Raw genomic sequence first — 17191 nt, 5'->3', positions numbered from 1 at the left:
GAGCGGGCCCGGGCTGGGGGCGGGGGAGGAGAGGGGCCGGGAACTCGCTACAAAGGCGGAGGCGGAGGGAGGAGGAGGAGGAGGAGGAAGCGCAGCCCGCCCGCTCGCCGCCGTGCCCCGCGCCTCCCAGCTCGACCGCCGGCCGCCGGCCACTGCCGCGCCCGGGGCTTGGGGCTGGAGCCTGGGCCCGTGGCCTTAACCCTTTCGGGCCCGCGGCTGCCACGCGCCTGGGCGAAGCTGGCTACTCGCACCTGCCGGTGCCCGCGGCCCGGGGACGCGTGCCAAGTAGCACGCGGGACAGCGCGGGCCCGCAAGACTGCGGGGCTCGCCCCCTGCCGGACGGGAGCCGCGGATCCCGGAGCCGCGGCCGCGCAGAACTGGGGCGCGAGTGGCCAGGCCGGCTTGCGTGAGCGCCCGTTTGCGTCCGGTGCCTGCAGCGAGTCGCTCGCCCGAAGGCCAGCGTGTGGCGCCGCTCTGGAAGCGGAGGCGGGGGGCGATACAGGTGCGCCCGGTGCGGGGATCCTTCCTAGCTTGGGTCACGCCCTATCTTGGAGCCTGGGTAAGAGTCTCAGCGATATCGCCCGAAGGCGACCTCTCCTCCTGAGAAACGCATGCCCCTGGACCTGGGCAGAACCGCTGTGGGCACAGAGTAGCGAGGGGCCTCTAGTGGAGATGGGGACCGGGAGGCGCCGGCCTCCTGCTCCTTGGCGAGGGACAGTGCGATTCATCCGCCAGGGATGACTGCAGGTGATGGGTGAGCACCTGCCCCGTGGAAAGCCTGGGGGGCTCAGGAGGTCGCAGGCCGGCCTCAAAGGAGACCCCTGTGTGAATTACAGCCACAGGAAGAGCGTGGCCGGCATCCTCGCCACTACCGGAAAGGCAATGAGCGGCATTAAGAAGCAATTGTCACCCTGCTTGGCAGGTGAGTTAAACAGGTGGAGAGAGAGGGCCGCAGAGGGCTGCCCAAGACCACACCAGGTAGTGGTCTGGATTTGAACTCAGGGCACGTCTGTATCTGCTGCTGCGTTATCCAGCCTCACAGGGGCTTGGGAAGAGCTAGGGCACCGGGGGTGCCCCGAGGAGCTCCAGGACTCACTAAACCCCTTGGGCAGCAGATGCACCAGGCCCCAGGCATCTCTTTTGCCCCAGACCCTTCCTAGGCTTGCTTCTCTGCTGGACCTGTGCCTTTGACGGGGTTGCTCTCCTGCCGGGAACGCCTGACTGCCTGTTCTGCACTAATCCCAACGCACCCCACTTCTCCCCGGGCAGCCCCACCCCAACAGTCTCCCCGCACGCACTGCATTTACTTCTGAGGGTCTGGGCTCATTTTCCTGAGTGTCCGTCGTGTGGGTAGTGAGCCGCCTAGCCTCCCCATACAAGGGCAGGCCTTCTGTTACTGTGAACCCTTGGGCACACAGCAGATGCTCACTTAATGCCGAATGCCACCAAGATCAAATCAGACCAAATCCACCTTCGTCCTGAAGCAGGAGTCGCGCTGGGGCCCCCGCGGGCACAGCCAGCAGAGCCTGGTTGGGTCGTCTCACAGGGAAGCCCCAGATCAGACTCAAGACCTTGCCCGGGCCCCCCAGCCTCCGATCCCATGGGAAGCCATCAAAGGGCACCCTCTTGCCCTGCACCCACAGCTGAGACCTGTCCACTTTGCTCTCCCACTGATACCGCAAGTCCCAGATGGTCATACTCAGCTCCCCAGCCCGCCTCCTGGCACCCTCCCTGCCATCCGCTGTTGCTGTGGGCTCTGGGAATGAGACAAACACTTAATATCAGCCTGAGCCAAAAGTAATTAGGGACATCAATCTGCTGCCCCAGTCCACGCCCACCCCTATATGCTGTGAAGGCAGAAAGAAAATGTTCCTGAACCTTCGGGAGTGGCCTGGCCCTGGCCAGAGGCCAGGTCTGCAAGAGCAGGGCCCCTCCCTGGCCTGGGCCACGGGAGAGGCTTCGAGATGAGTGTGTGTCTCCGGCAGAGTCGCCCCACAGCACAGCACACCCTGGTTTACGTTCCTTGCAAAGCAGAGCGTGAGCAGAGAGTTGGAGGTCGGTGACTTAAGGCACTCCCAGGAGTGGAAGTGAGACCCAGACGGAGGAAAAGCCATTAGAATAGTGTGTTCTCAAAGTCTCGGCTGGAAGCACCTAGGGAGGGGAGGGCTCCACCCCCTAGCCCTCTGAGCCCTGAGACCTCCGCTGAGCTGCAGGTGCAATCGGAGGGGTGGGGCTGCAGGATGGGTTTCAAATCCTGGAGCACTTGCAGCGTAGCCACGGGCTCCCCTGGGTGCGCCCTCTCCCCAGCCCCTGTGCCTTTTGCCCTTGGTCTCAGCAGGGGGAACCCCCACCCATCTTTGAGACCCCACTCACATGCCATTATCCCTACATGGCTCTCCTTACACCACCTCCTTGGTGGCCTGAGTCACATGTGTTATTAAATAGCATAATGAAATATATTTGCTCTTGCCTTTTTTTTATGGATTGTGACCATATTTCTCTCTCTCTCTCTCTCTCTCTCTCTCTCTCTCTATCTCTATCTCTATCTCTTTAGCTTTTAAAATCTATTTTGTTTGAAAGACAGACATTTCCATTTGTTGGTTCTCCCCCCAAATGCCCATGACAGCATAGGACTGAGCCAGGCTGAAGGCCAGAGCTGGAAACTCTATCCGAGTCTCCCACGTGGGTAAGAGAAACCCATCTACTTGATGTGCCCCAGTGTGCACGGGAGCAGGCAGTGAGATCAGAAGCGCAGCCTGGATTCAAACCCAGACACTCCAGTGTGGGACCTGGCAACCCAAGTGGTTTGCTTAAGCGCTGCACCAAGCACCTGCGCCCCTCCCCCCTTTCAAATTTTTAACCCAGGGTCACACACACGGGGCGCCGCATAACTTCCTGAGGATCCAATAAGGCTGCCATGGGCACCAATAACTTCTGCCTTCAGAACCCCTTGGCTCAAGGCCCAGCCCAGGCACAGCGGCCTCTGGACGAGGGGCTGGGCCCTACCTGGCTTGTCCATGTATTCACCCAGGCCGTGGATGGGGTGCCACTGCACAGAATGAGAAGGGCTTGGTTCCGGCCCACACACGGCTTGTCATCTCCTAGGGGAGGCCCGCGGATGTCCCGCAGCCCTGGGGGCTGCATCTTCAAGCCCCTCCTTCATGGCCCCACTCTGCAAGCTTGTATGTGTGCAGGTGAGTGGGGGGGAGGGGCTGTGCGTATCCATGTGTATGTGCGCATGCGTGTGTGCAATGTCTGGACATGGACCACCAGGAAGGGAGGAGCTGCGGCAGTGAGGAGAGCTCCCGGCCAGCCTCCTCTGAAAGGTCTGCTGTCCCAGCATCCCCTGGGGTCACAAGAGCAGACAGGCAGGTCAGCCGGGGGACAGCAGATGGCCCGCCCTGGCAGAGGGCCCTCCCCGGAGGCTAATGGGCCTCAGGAGAGCCTTCTGCTTCTCTGTGGTTTGGTGGTTAGGATCCCGGCTTCCGGCTTCCGAGCCAGATACTGGGGTTAGAGTCCCGCCTCCCGCACTTAGCACCTGAGGGCTGGGGGCAGCTGTTTAACCTCCTGCAGATCTTCACAGCACAGGCCCTGGAGAGCTGTCACTAGACACGCATGGCAGACAGCAGACGGCATGTGGGGCAGTGCAGCCACCCCGGAAATGCGCCTCTGATTACAAGTGCACAGTCAGCTCCCGCCGGCCAGTCCTCTACACTCTCCCAGGCCTCCTGAGGAACCAGCCAGGGTAGAAGGAGCAACTGTTACCATCCCCACTTCCCCCAAAGGGAACCTTGAGCCCCACGTGTGTCCAGGCTCACGGGAACACAGGCAATGATGGCCCAGGCCCCGTCTCCCTCCACCCTTGCTGCACTTTGCACAGCCCGGGGAATCTACTTGGGTCCCCCCCGGCTTCTGAAGGCGACCCAGCCTCCAGGGAGCAGAGCCCTGTTGTCTGTCAACCCTTACCTCTCCTGTGCACCGCAGCCGGCAAACCCCAGGGCTCCTCAACAGTAGGGGGGAGGGGAGGGGATCGGGAGACCTGAGTCCAGCTCCAGCCGTGCTTACCAGGCCCCCAGAGCCCAGCCAGGCTGTGGTCCACCGACTGCAGAGCCCGTTTACGGGGAGCATCTACTTCAGAACTCTGAGCTGGCACATGGAGAACGAAGAATGACACTGAGGGCCACGCGGAAGAAACAAGGCTGCCATTCTCAGCGCCTCCAGCAGGGGGCAGGCGTGACTCCCCGCAGCCCCCACCCCGTTAGAGCCCCTTGGGACTCTGGAGCTGCAGTCCCAGCCTTTGGGTAACTTTTGGAACTAAACCATGAGAACACCCAGCCAGGGAGTGTCAAACAAGGGGCCCCACCCCAGCAGCCGCGTCTCTGGGAGCTTGTCACACGGTGGATCCTCGCGCCCCACTGCAGGCCTCAGGGTCCAGAAAGGGGACTCGGAGCCCACCCTAGACCTGCAGCCCTTGCCCCATTGACATCTCAGGGAGGCGTGGCCACCATCTCAGCTGGACCACACAGGACAGACACCAGGCACCGTTTTACCTCCGGTCTCCCAGGCGACACGATTGAGTTGAAACCTGGGCTTCAATATGGGGACCAGACACTTATCAAGTCCTTCCCCCAAAGGAAGTGAGATGCGAGGCAGGACCCCAAAACAGCTGCCATCAGGGATGGACACTTGGAAGGTTCCTGCTCTGGTTTAAACCCCTAGGCAGACAGCAGCTCCAGGTACCACCCTCGGTGACGCTGAACCTGAGGATGCCCCCAGTGGCGGGGAGGAAAAGGACCCTGCCCATGATGGACAGAGATGATCTTCAACTTGGAAAGTAAGGCTGGGGCCCTGGAGACCCACCTACAGCCCAGCACCCCCTTCCCAATGGATGCCCACTGTGCCCAGGTCCTGCTCACTCCTGTCCCTCTGTGTCTCCCTCTCCCCCACCTCTACCCCCACATGCTCTCTCTTGTTTCAGAGGGACACCCCACCCCCACTTCCTCAGGGTTAAAAACCTCAGGCTCCCACCACTGATCCGCTAAGCTCCCTTCTTGTTTGCAAAACACGGGCTTGGGGGTCACACGGCTGCTAAGGCCTTTTCCTGCCCGAGGCACTCTGGACCCCAAAGATGAGGCTCTCCACCCGGGGAACAGCTGCCCTTGGCGTGGGTACACCCCTGGGCAAGTATTTTTGTGCCTGGATGCAAATGTTTTGAAATGTGGTACAAAATTCTTGGCCCCTAGGAGGCATTGGGATTTATCAGTGAAGGTTTAGACAAACAGGGAGAGAAGAGGGGCTCGTAGATTTGTTTATGATCTGATAAGGGCATGGGAAGATTCCTTGTAGGCTCTGAGAATCATCCTTTCTTAGAAGATTGATTGATTTGAAAAGGCAGAGTGACAGAGAGAGAGAGAGAGAGAGAGAGAGAGAGAGAGAAATCTTCCATCCGTTGGTTCACTCCCCAAATAGCTGCAACAGCCAGGGCTGGGCCAGACCAAAGCCAGGAGCCAGGAGCTGCTTCTGGGTCTCCCATGTGGGTGCAGGGGCCCAAGCACTTGGGCCATCCTCCACTGCCTTCCCAGGTGCATTAGCTGGGAGCTGGATCAGAAGTGGAACAACTAGGACTTGAACCAGCACTCCCATAGGGGATGCCAGCATTGCAGGTGGTGGCTTAACTCACTGTGCCACAGCGCTGGCTCCCTGAACAGCAGCTTTTCCTGTCCAGATCTAGGAACCATCTCTTTGTGGTCTCCGTGGTCAAGTCAAGTACACCTTCGCTGGCTGATTGCTTGTCTTCTGCCTTGAGAGAAGGCAACAGTGTTGCACTGATTCCCAGGGCCGTGGCCCTCAGGGACCTGTTTATACTGAAGCCACATGGAACTTCTCTTGTTGGGGCTCAGCACACACCACCCCAAAACATGACTTCAGGAGACCAGAACACGCCAGCCCAAAACATAACTGCTCTGCAGAGTTTTGAGCCGGTGATTCTGAGAAGAGGCAGACGCAGGAGCAGCTCCGAGAAGCTGTCCTTTTGTGACAAGAGGCTCAGATCTATAAACGCAATCGATGTTAGTAAAAATCCCAGCATCGGGAGGAGGGCTGCTCCAGACAGCGTCCAGGACCTGCATAGGAAGGCGAGCTCCGTTCACTGCCCGGTGCCTCCCCCAGCCTCCGACGGCTTCTGCCTAAGCCCCAAGCTCCTAGCTCCCAGCCTTTCCGGAGGCAGCGTGTCGATCATCTGAGCCGCCCCGGGTCTCACGTGTGACTCCCATGCTTGCTCACGTAATTCGACATGGTTTAGCTGCTCTGAATCCTCTGGCGTCACTTGAATTCACAGCCTACCCAGAGAAACCACGCGCGTGGAGAGAAGCCGTCTTCACGCCCTGACAGCCACGTGGCCCTCCCCTCTGAGGAACGGTGCCGTGGGCAGCAGGGTGGGAAGAGGAGTTTCTGAGGACGCCGCAGGGAACGTCGGTGGAATTTACAAGGAAATGGGTTGAGAGGTTCTTGGGCAGCTCACTGAAGAGAGGCCTTTGGGGTCCAGAAAATGAGATCCCAGCGAATAATGCTGGACTTTGAACTAAACAGCAGCCTCCAGGGGTTGGTGCTGTGGCATAGCTATAAAAGCCGCCACCTGCAGGGCCAGCATCCCATGTGGGCACCGGTTCGAGTCCCGGCTGCTCCACTTCTGATCCAATTCCCTGCTAATGGCCTGGGACAGGAGTGGAAGATGGCCCCTGCACCTGCATGGGAGACCCAGAGGGAGCTCCTGGCTCCTGGCTTCAGTCCAGCCCAACCCTAGCCATTGTGGCCAATTGGGGAGTGAACCAGCAGAAGAAAGAAAGATTCCCTCTCTCTCTCTCTCTCTCTCTCTCTCTCTCTCGCATAACTCTTGACTTTCAAATAAATAAATAAATAAATAAATCTTTAAAAAGACAAGCAGCCTGCAGGTTTCTCTGACAGCACCCGTCCATGCAGCAAACCTCCTTTTCCTCTGAAGGCCCCTCAGAACCTGTGCGTCTGAGGACCATCACATAGGGAGACAGCCTTTGGTCCTGGTGCCGCTCCGCCCCTGGCTTCCCCGTGTGCTGTTAGCACCGCCTCCAGCAGCCGCCGGCCCCTCCTCCTTCACGCTGTGCTCAGGCCTGTGCTAGCGAGCAGCCTCTGCGCATGCGCGCGTCGTGTAGTTGCACACCTGTCCTTTTGGGAAGCTGGGTGTTAGAGGTGATTCCGGCAGAGTCACCGAGGGGAGCGGCAGAGGGGGCGGAAGTCCCCGGTCCCCGTCGTGTTTATCCCTCGGAGCACACTTCCCGAGCCCTCCTGCGGAGGGGCCTTGGCAGCTGCAGCCCGGCCGGCTGTACCTCTTCTCCCTCTTTCTTCCTGGGGAGGCTCAGAAGATGACGCCCCAGGGTATGGCCCTGGGATGTGCAGCCTCCATCCGGGTCTCCTACGGGCGTGGCAGGAGCCCAAACACTTGGGCCATCTTTCCCAGGCGCATCAGCGGAGATCCGAATCAGAAGTGGAGCAGCCGGGACTCGAACCAGTGCCCATGTAGGATGCCGGTGCTGCAGGCAGAGGCTTGACTGCACCACAGCGCCGGCGCCACATGCATGTCGTCCAGGCCCCTCTGCCTTTGTGCTGATATCTGGACCACCTTTCTCTCCTGAAGTGCAGGAACAGGCTTCCTGTGATGTTCCTGTATCCAAGACTGGGCTGGCCAAAGACGAGCACAAACGTCTTCAACCTCTTACATTAGTGGGGGAAGATTAAACTCACATCACAGAGGAAGCGCCGCTCCCGGAGCCCAGAGGACTTTGTCCCAGAGCATCCTCCGTTGTTCCAGCGCCCTGCATCTTTGGCAGAGATGATTTCTCTGCGCTGGAAGTGCCTGCGGTCATGTTGCCCTGTCCCCCATGAAGTGGGGGTGTAGAAAAGCCTCAACCGTCTGGCCTTTCTTTGCAGTGCCTGTTCTGTGTGGCTCCAGGCACATGCACATGCCAGTTGGTCTGTATGTTTTCCCCAGCCCCATGTGTTCATGTCTATTGTCAGTTCATTTCTGCAGACCCAGTTTTGGAGCCTGTGAACGGAATCACTGAATTCCAAAGGGCTAAAATGCTGAGCTTCAGCCTGGTCCAGCCTTAGGTGTTGCAGACGTTTGGAGAGTGAACTGCCACATGAGGGCGCTCTCTCTCTCTCTCGCTACCCTTCCTGCTCTGTGTGTGTGTGTGTGCGTGTGTGTGTGCGTGTGTGTGTGTGTCAAATAAAAACAAAAACCAAAAGCAAAACATGAAACAAAGACAGGCCAGCCATCATAGCTGCCTTGCCCCGCCAGTTCTAGAACATTCCCTGCTCAGCTCCATTGTCTTCACAGAAAGACAGAGCTCCACGGCGCTGGGTCTCCATTCTACAGATGGGTGCGCCCAAGTCACTCCACGATTCAACTCTGGGGCTGCCTGGCTTCCACTAGGCTCCTCCTGCTGCACCACGGGGGTCCTCTGACTGGATACAGACCCTTCCTTGCCCTTCAGGGACACTGCCTGCTTCCCTCAGCACAGCTGGGAAGGCCCTGGCTTCTGGAATCTTCCCTGGACTCCAGGGGAGGACAAAAACAGCTTGTATACTGCAGCTTTCTAGGCGGGGCCCCCCAGGCAGGGCCTCTGGCAAGCCCACCTGGGCACCTTGCTCATTCCCAGGCCCTTTATGGATCCTCAGTATTGAGATATGAGGGCGCCAGTTGATTTGTCAAAGTTTCCCTCGATATCCTACAACCCCACGGTTAAGAGCCACAGTAGCCCCTGATGCATGCTCTGAGAACAGCCATCCCTCTTGATACCAAATGCAGGCAGAAGACATTGCAGGAAAAGACCACAAGTCTCGCTCCATCGTGCACATGACAGGTGTAAGTTCTAAATCAGGGCCGGCGCTGTGGCACGGCAAGTAAAGCCACGGCCTGCAGAGCTGGCATCCCATATGGGCGCTGGTTCTAGTCCCGGCTGCTCCACTTCCAATCCAGCTTTCTGCTATGGCCTGGGAAAGCAGCAGAAGATGGCCCAAGTGCTTGGGCCACTGCACCCGTAGACCTGGAAGAAGCTCCTGACTCCTGGGTTTGGATCAGCGCAGCTCTGGCCACTGCAGTCATTTGGGGAGTGAACCAGTGAATGGAAGACCTCCTATCTCTCTTTTTCTCTGGTTCTACCTTTCTCTGTAGCTCTGTCTTTCAAATAAATAAAATAATTCTTTAAAAAGAAAAGTTCTAAATCACTCCCGGGCCTCCTCCTTAGCGGCAGCTCCTCGGAGACTCCCCGCCAGCCCGTGCAGCCGCGGCCCCCCAGGTTCCGTGTGAGCCCCAGGCAGGCCATTTGTGGATGGCAAGTTGATGTGTGGACTTCAAGGGCCGGCACTGTTGTGTTGGTAAATCCCAGCCAGTCTGGGAACCTACAGTGGGGGTTCACTTGGCCCCCCGTCCTCAGCCGCAAGCCGAGGCACTCGCACGGGCTCCCGTCCCTGACCTCCGCGACAACCCCTCGGTGGACAGACGGCTGCAGTGGCGACGGTGGGGGTCATGGCTCTGTCTGGACACTGTGTGAAGCAGCTGACTCACAATCAGATAACTTTACAGACAAGAAAGCTGGGGAAGCGAGGGGAGAGGTGGGAAGGAGAGTCGCTGTCCTGGTCGCACAGCTGGTCCGTACAAAGAAGGTTCTGGAAGCCTCAGTGCCTGGTTCTCATCCGCCAAGTCCACCCCCAGGCCTCGCGTGCGCTGCAGGGGGTGGCCCACTGCGCTGCACAGCAGATGATGAGGACGACGACGATGACAGCCAACGCTTCCGGAGGACTGGCCGCGAGCCACGGTGATCCGGACACAGGCGAATGGGCGTGTGTGGGCATGGGGGGCGTGTGTGTGTCAGCGAGTGTGTGTGTGAGTGTAGGAGTTGTGTGTGTGTTTCAGTGTGTGTGAGTGTGGGGGCATGTTTGGGCATGGGTGTGTGTGAGTATGGGCATGGGGGGCGTGTGTGTGTGTGTGTGAGGGCTGTTTGCGTGTCTGTGTCAGTGTGTGTGAGCGTGGGGGGCATGGGTGTGTGAGTGTGTGCACGGGCGTGTGAGTGTGGGATGTAAGTGTGTGTGTGGGCAAGTGTGTGTGTGAGTGGGCGTGGGGGCTGTGAGTGTGTGTGGGCATGTGTGGGGGTATGTGTTGGCATGTGTGTGTGTGAATGGGTGTGTGGGGTGTATGTGCGTGTGTGTGTATGTGGGTGTGTGTGTGTGTGAGCATGTGTGGGATGTGTGTGTGGGGTATGAGTGTGTATATGTGTATGTGAGTGTGTGTGGGGGTGTGCGTATGTGTAAGTATGTGAGTGTGTGGGTGTGTGTGGACCTGCAGGCACCCCCTCCTGATCCCTGCGGAGGTCAGAGGTCAGAGGCCAGAGTTCAAGTGGGGCCCCTGTAGGAGGCTGCTGGGCTGGTGGGCAGGCTGAGGCTGTGCAGTCACACCTGAGTCCCCACTCGCCTCCCCCCGAGGGACCATGGTACAACAGCTTAGCCTCCCTGGTCCCCGGCTTCCTCACAGAGAAAAGTCTGTCCCCAGCCTGGTGTGGGAGCAGGCACAGACAGAGCCAGGACTCAAAGCCACGGCTGGCGTACAAAGTGGGACAGGGCTACTGGGTCCCAGGGAGTGGGGCGGGGTGGCTCAAGTGCATGACAAGTGCACGTCAAGTGCGTGGCTGGGACCACAGCAGAGACAGTGCTGATCACTCGGGTTATCGCTGCGCCCTCTCCCTCCCCTTCGCCTTCTCCTCATCCCCGCGGGCACCTGGGGTGCTGCTTGGTGGCCTCTGCAAAGTGCAAAGCTGGCGCTGCTGTCAGCTGCCTGCTCGCCGCAGGGGAGGGGCGTGGGGCTGCAAGAATTCGTTAGCACCAATTAACACCACGAGACTCCCTTCTGCTCTCACCCTGCTCTGCCTCCCTGCTGGTGGGGGGGGGGGGCTGGGACCACATGGCAGAGGAAGCAGCCAGGCCCAGGGAGAGGGGAAACTGTTGTGGGTGCAGCGGGGGAGGGCAGGTGCAGCAGAGATCAAGCAGGCATCATCCTGCAGGCATGGAAGGTTCTGGAAGGTTCTAGAAAGGAGTGAGCCAGCATGGCGCACCATCGCCTGGGCCTGGTTCCATGGGTCCCAGCCAGTGACCTTCCTTGCACATCTGACACCCAGAGTGGGGGTCCTCCTCCTGTCTTTATCACAAGGTCACTTTCAATGATCATCTTGCAATAAAAGAAATAATACAAATGGCTGGAAAAGAAACGCCAATGGGGCAGGTGTTAGGCACAGCGGTTACGATGCGGCTTGAGACGCCTGCATCACCTACCGGAGTATCTGCTGTGAGTCCCGGCTCCTCCGCTTCGGATCCACCTCCCTGCTAGTGCACACTCTGGGGGGCAGCAATGATGGCTCAGGTGCACGGGCCCCTGCCCCCGCTGTGGGAAATCCATATGAAGTTCTGGGCTCCTGACTTCCGCTTGGCCCAGCCCTGGTTGCTGTGGGCATTTGGGGAGTGAACCGGCAGATGGAAGATCATTCTCTCTCTCTCTCTCTGTTGCTCTGCTTTGCAAATAAACATAAAAATAAATAAATAAAGCACTCTTGAAAAGGAGAATTGTAGGGGCCAGTGCTGTGGTGCCAGCATCCCATATGGGTGCCGGTTTGAGTCCCGGCTGCTTCACTTTCAATCCAGCTCTCTGCTATGGCCGGGGAAAACAGTAGAAGATGGCCCCAAGTCCGTGGGTCCCTGCACCTGCATGGGAGACCTGGAGGAAGCTCCTGGCTCCTGGCTTCTAATCAGCTCAGTTCTGGCCATTGTGGTCACTTGGGGAGTGAAACAGTGGATGGAAGACCTCTCTCTCTGTCCCTCCTCCCTCCCTCCCGCTCTCTCTCTCTGTAACTCTACCTCTCAAATAAATAAATGATTCTTAAAAAAAAATAATTGCAGACAGAAAAAAATTTTGTTGAAATTTCTAACAGTTCAATAGGTCAATAAAAATGAAAATTAAAAATGCAGAAATGGAAGAGAGTAACAAATTAAACTTTTAAATTTGTTAACGGACCTTTGAAAACAAAGAAAAAACTTACATGGATATATTGTCTGTCACAGTAGCAAATAATACACCTGCAAATCCCTGAATGGCATCCTCAAAATTCATCTTCTCAAACCCATGTCCAGTACACACTCACACCACCTTTACCCATCGATCTTTGCTCATAACTGACCAAAGAAAACTTTTTAATCAATTTTAATTTTTGAGAAGTTACTTTCACATGTGCATAATTAGGAAAACTTTAAAAGAGTAAATGTGGTAGATTCAAAAAATTCCATTTCACGCCAAATTCCAGCAATATCTCCTCTCTCCCTTTTTTAAAGATTTATTTATTTACTTGAGTGGTGAATTACAGTCAGAGAGAGGGAAAGACAGAGAGAGAGGTCTTCCATCCACTGGTTCATTCCCCAGATGGCCGCAACATTCAGGGCTGGGCCAAGCCAAAGCCAGGAGCCAGGAGCTTCTTCCCGGTCTCCTTGCAGGTGCAAGGGCCCAGGCACTTGGGCCATCCTCCACTGTTTTCCAAGGATTCCAGCAGGGAGCTGGATTGGAAGAGGAGCATCCAGGACTCGAACCAGTGCCCATATGGGATGCCAGCACCACAGGCGGATGCTTAACCTACTGCACCACCACGCCAGCTCCTCCAGCAATCTTAATACTGCTTATATCTTGGCTTCAGAATCCATCACCGTGGTTTGTGAACGTCTCCCTGATCAACGTTTTCCCAATAAAACCTTTCCCCTTCTGTTTGGGAAACGCCTTTTGGAGCTTTTCTTCTACAAAATCTCAGAGGGGCTCGGGGGCAGGGAGGAACCTGGGTGGGACTGGGACCTCCTGGTGGGGAAGACAGGCCCCGGGGGCTCTGTCCTCAGTGACAGTTTAGAACCTGCTGAGCGCCATGCTGGAAGCCAGCCTGAAAGACTGCGCTCCCATGAAACTGTTCTCGCCACACCTCAAGGTCTCCAAGTTGATGACACGTGGAAAACAAGTTTGTTTTTAAAGTCATTAATAAAGTTTATTAAAAAAGAAGTCACAAAAAATGGCTAACTTGCAGTATGTGATGTTCTAAGGGAGACGGGCCCCTAGTTTGCTTCCCTTGTGCCGTCTTTATCTAGGTTCCCTAGCAGAGTAATGCTTGCTGCACAGAACAGAATAGACAGAATAGAGAGAATAGACAGAATCTGAGGATTGGGACCGCCCCTCCACGCAGTGCTTTGTGGATGCCCCCCACTCCGGGAAGCCGGGAAGCTGTCTGGTCCTGGGATTTCCTTATTGAGAGAATGTCGGTTACCAATTCTCTTTGCTTCTAGTTATTTATTAACTCACACTTCCATTTGAAAACAGGGAGAAAAAGCTTGAACCAGGTATCCCAGGCAGTGTCTCAGCCTCGGTGCCGAACACTGCCCCTGCTGCTGTTTCCTTCCGAGTTCTGTCTAGCTGTTCTACGCAGTCCTGAAGAAGGGTATTGGAACCACCAACTACTATTGGAGAACCATGTCTTGCTTTGGTCCTGCCAGGTTGCTTCACAGAGTTTGTGAGTTTGTGGCTCTTTTGTTAGGTGTGTATATGTCCATAACTGTCATATCTTCTTTTATGAATACATCATGTCCTTCTTCATCTTTTTAACTAAGCCTATTTGTTCTTTTAGTATAGCTATCCCAGCTCTGTTCTGGTTACTGTTTGTATATAATGTCTTCTTTTTGCAAAGAAAGATTTATTTATTTGAAAGAGTTACAGAGATAGAGGGTGACAGAGAGAGAGAGAGAGACAGAGAGAGAGAGAGATCTTCCATCCACTGGTTCACTTCCCAGATGACCAGGGGCAGGACAAACGGGAGCCAGGAGCTTCTTCCCAGTCTCCCATATGGGAGCAGAGGCTCAAGCACTTGGGTTATCCTCTGCTGCTTTCCCAGGTGCATTAGCAGGGAGCTGGATCAGAAGTGGAGCAGCCGGGACTTGAACCTGCACCCAGATGGGATGCCAGCACTGCAGATACGGCTTAACGCACTGCACCGTGATGCCGGCTCTGGTCTATCTTGTTTTTATCCATCTTTTCACTTTTAATCTAGTTGTTTGCTGTGTGTGGGGCCTTCCTATATGAAGTTTCCAGATTTAGCTAGTATAAACACAGGATGCCCAGTTATCTTTGAATTTCAGTAAATAATGAATATCTTTTTTAGTTAATTTCCCACATAGTATCTGAGGTTCGCTTTTACTAAAGTATTTTTTATTTTAGCCTGAAATTAAAATTTACCTGGACCCTCTGTATTTTACTGGGCAGCCCTACAGCACTAAGAAGGTGAAAACACAGGCCCCACACTCTGGAAACTTCTAGTTTAAGTGGGGAGGGACCAGGACCTACCCTGCAGAGACCCCCAGTTCAGCGAAAGCATAAGGTCTCCTGGGAAAGTGCAGGGGGAGGGGCTGAGCCAGGCTGCACCAGGGCCCCTGCTCTCTCCCAGGGGCTCCTGGGGCTCCCCCACCCCCACTGCGCAGTCCAGCCAGTGCCTGGCACCCAAAGTCCACCCATGTGCTGCCCTGAGGTTCAGCCGTCTGGGTGTCCCCTGACTGTCCTCACAGACAGACTCAAGGGTGTGGACAGAGGCAACTGCAGGGGAAATGCATTTTGGCCTTTCTCCTGGTGCCCGTGCCCGGGGGTGGGGCACTGGAAGGGTGCTTACTCAGCTGGGGTGCCTCAGCCCTAGACACGGTAACAGATCAGGATCACAGAAAACCTCGGTGTCTGCCTGTTTCTCTCTTAGGCTCTGTGTGTGTGCATGTGCCACGTGCCCGTATGTGCACAAACCAGGCATCCACGTGTGTGCACATGCCATGGCGCCTGCGTGTACATGTGTGTGATTTTTGGCATCTTCCGGATATCAGCCCCTCTCTTCTGTCCCACCCCAGCCACCTGCCCCTTCCTCACAGGCCTGGTTTCCAAGACAACCAGGGCCCCTCTACCTGGCACAGTGGGCTCCTGTTGGCTGAAGGGGAAGGGGCTGGAAGGCAGAGAGGCCTTTGTCCAGGCCTTGCTGGGAGGGCAGCCGGGGATGGGGTGGTGACCATCTGGCCCCAGGAGGGAGGCGCCGCAGGCTCGGCCCAGGTCCCTGCAACAGCAGATGGGCATTCCTGGTGCCTGAGAGGAGCAGGAGGCGCCTGCAGGAGCCCCGCCCCGGCCCAGCCGCCCCCAGTCTGCCCGAGGGAGGGTGTCTGACTCTGGAAAACCCTCTCCAAACTCCCTTCATCAGTCCCTGCAGCAGGGTCTCCATCCGTGCTGGCAGGTGCAGCTGCGCAAACCCCTTAACATCCAGGGCTCTTGTGCCCTTGTGCCCCGGCCCCCGGGGATGTGGGCTCCGCCTTCGTCCCCACTGGGGATTCTGTCCCCGGGGACTGGCAGAGAGCCCAGGAGAGTGGGCACCAATTCATCCCTGCACAGGGGTTGGTGGGCTGGGGCTCCTTCCCTGGGGAGCATCTGCTGGTGCCCTGCACCCAGCCGGGGCGAGAGGGGCTCCAGGTGGTCAAGGCAGAAGGCGAGTAGGGGCTGCCCGTGGGGCACGCGGCTTTGAGACAGGGGCTGCTACCCTGCAGGTCTCTGCCTTCCAGAAAGAATGCGCGCGCAGCCGCAAGGTGGGCAACCAGCGCCCCCATCTTCCCGGAACCCGCGCCTGTGGCCCCGATCTGGGCCGTCTCAGCCTCTCGGGACCCCGCTAGGGAGCAGCCCCAGCTCGGGACCTGCCCATGGGAGAGGCGGAGACGCGGCCGGGTCTGCGTGGACGCCGAGGCTCTGCCCGCGCAGGTCCCTCTCCCGCGTCACCTTTCACAGGTGGTAGCCCCCGGCAGGCCCCTGGCACTCCTACCCCTTGACGTCTGCTCATCAGGAGACCCCAAGCGACGCCGGTGCTGGGAGCCACACTCTCCCGTGCGTGTGTGTGTGTGTGTGTGTGTGCGCGCGAGCGCGTGTTCAGGAACGCGCGCGTGTCTGGGAGACAGGTTCTTCTGAACCCTGGAACCGCCGCGCCCTCTGCTGGAAGTCGGCTGCAACTGCGCCCCAGCAGGGGAGGCGGTGGGCGGCCTGGACTGGTTCCCTGGGACCGCCTCCGACGGCGGCACTAGCGGGGAAACTGAGGCTCGGCGAAGGGAAGAGCCTTTGGCGCCTCTCAGCACCGCCGCAGTCGTTTCTGGTGCTCCCCGGCTGGTCCGTCTGCTCTTGCAGTGGGCCCTGGTGTGTCCTAGCAGCCTTGCCCGCTACTCCTCGGTCCAGATGTCTGCAGGAACGCAGCCAGGGATCTGCTTCCATAAGCGGGGTCTGACCATGCTGTCCCCAAGGCTGACCAGGAATTCTGAGAATGAGCGCCTCCAGGCTGGGCGTTTGGCGCGGGGGTTAACACTCTGCTTGGACACCTGCATCCTTTGTGGAAGCGCCTGGGTTCCAGTCCTGTCTCTGCTTGCAATTCCAGCCCACTGCAAATGCACACCCTGGGAGGCAGCAGGTGCAGGTCCAAGTGCTTGGGCCCCTGCACCTATGTGGGAGACCTGGCTGGAGTTCCTGGCTCCAGGCTTCAGCTTGGCTCAATCCTGGTTGTGGGCATTCGGGGAGTGAACCAGCAGATGGAAGATCCATGTAGTATGCTCTCAGTTAGAACCCTCCCTCCCCCAAAAACACGGCCACTTCCTCTCCAGTGAGCGCTTTCCCCAGCCTCTCCCAACAGAGCCGGGCCATGCAGCTGGCCAGCACCTGCCTTCTTTCAAAGGCAGAGTGACAGAGACAGGAGGAGAGACAGAGAGGAGAGAGATCTTCATCTCCTGGTCCACTCCCATATGGCCAGTCTGAAGCCAGTCCGCCAGGAGCTTCATCCGGGTCTCCCACGAGGGTGCAAGGCCCCAGGCACTTGGGCCATTTTCTGCTGCTTTCCCAGGTGCATTAGCAGGGAGCTGGATCGGAAATGGAGCAGCTGGGACTCGAACAGGTGCCCATATAGGATGGATGCACCTGGGGGCCACAGCGCCAGCCCGGACACCTGCATTGTTGCTGCTCTCCAAGCGGAGCTGAGTCTGTTTTGTGGGAGCTGCCTTTGCAGAGCGCTCTTAGATGCATCTGCTTGGCCAC

General features: G+C 57.5%; 1 protein-coding gene and 1 long non-coding RNA gene across 2 annotated transcripts in view; both read left to right on the top strand.

Moving 5' to 3' along the window:
* CALML4 (calmodulin like 4) overlaps window positions 1-17191 on the top strand; it is a 389480-nt gene that overhangs the window by 41958 nt on the left and 330331 nt on the right. The window lies entirely within an intron of this gene.
* On the top strand, window positions 397-2455 carry LOC127489785 (uncharacterized). The gene is made up of 3 exons (XR_011380946.1): window positions 397-754; window positions 837-922; window positions 1150-2455. It is a non-coding gene; the product is annotated as an uncharacterized lncRNA (long non-coding RNA).

This window comes from Oryctolagus cuniculus, chromosome 12 (genome assembly GCF_964237555.1).
Source record: "Oryctolagus cuniculus chromosome 12, mOryCun1.1, whole genome shotgun sequence".
Lineage (NCBI taxonomy): Eukaryota > Metazoa > Chordata > Mammalia > Lagomorpha > Leporidae > Oryctolagus > Oryctolagus cuniculus.
This window is presented reverse-complemented; position numbering and strand designations above follow the sequence as displayed.